This window comes from Zea mays, chromosome 9, assembly GCF_902167145.1.
Source record: "Zea mays cultivar B73 chromosome 9, Zm-B73-REFERENCE-NAM-5.0, whole genome shotgun sequence".
Lineage (NCBI taxonomy): Eukaryota > Viridiplantae > Streptophyta > Magnoliopsida > Poales > Poaceae > Zea > Zea mays.
Genome location: NC_050104.1, coordinates 77,902,775 through 77,903,696, shown reverse-complemented (window position 1 = coordinate 77,903,696; position 922 = coordinate 77,902,775).

The following is a 922-nucleotide window of genomic DNA, read 5'->3' as shown; positions in this document are numbered from 1 at the left end:
ACTCACTAACAAAATGAAAGACGATCTAGAATCTACCCAAGAAGATAGAGAGTCCCACATACGAGAAAAGGTCACAAATGGAGTTGAACCAAGTAACATTGCAAAGGCATAATGATAGTAGGGTCGGGATATCCCCGCCCTCCGAACCGGACGTGAGGGTCTCCCCTCATCCGGCTCTCCGCAGGGGAATCTCCACTCACTGCTTCCCCTAATATCCTCCCTCCCTTTACCACATCATGGGGGTTTACAGGAGATCCCAGAGACTCGCTCGGAAAGGCTGCTATACCAAACATTATTACTTAACTACAAAGAAAGAAAAGACTATAGTAGTCACTAGACTGACTATAGTAGTCCGTCCGGCTGCTCTTGCTTAAATCATTACTCTTCATTCTCCCGTGCTCTAGCAATTGCGCTCCCTAGACCACTACCATTTAGTTAGGTAGGGACAATCAATCAATCCAATCCAATCCAATCCATAGTTACGGGAATAACGGAATGCATGGGGATCCAAAAAAAGAGAAAAATGAATATTTTCTATGAAATCCTTTCTTTCCATAGATGTATTTATAGTATGTGCTGCTGAGTCATCACTTTCATCAAATATGATGAGTGATCTCACTAAATCACGTTCGTGGAAATGGAAGGGTCCATGGCGGTAATTTCGCCCCCTGAAGTCCAGAAAGATTGGAAAATAGATTTTATAATCTAGATAAGCCTCAGCTATTTTCATAGTATATAGTTCGAAGGTTGACGCGTGTATATTTTTTAACAATACAGATTTCAACTCACTATATCGATAAATCGTTGAAAGCTCCTCGTGTTTAAACAAAAGGCTAGATAGTAGCCTGAGCGCCTCCTTTCGTTTAAATAAAGCTAGATTCTTCGGCCTGAGAAGCCCCACGGACACTAATACACTCCAATG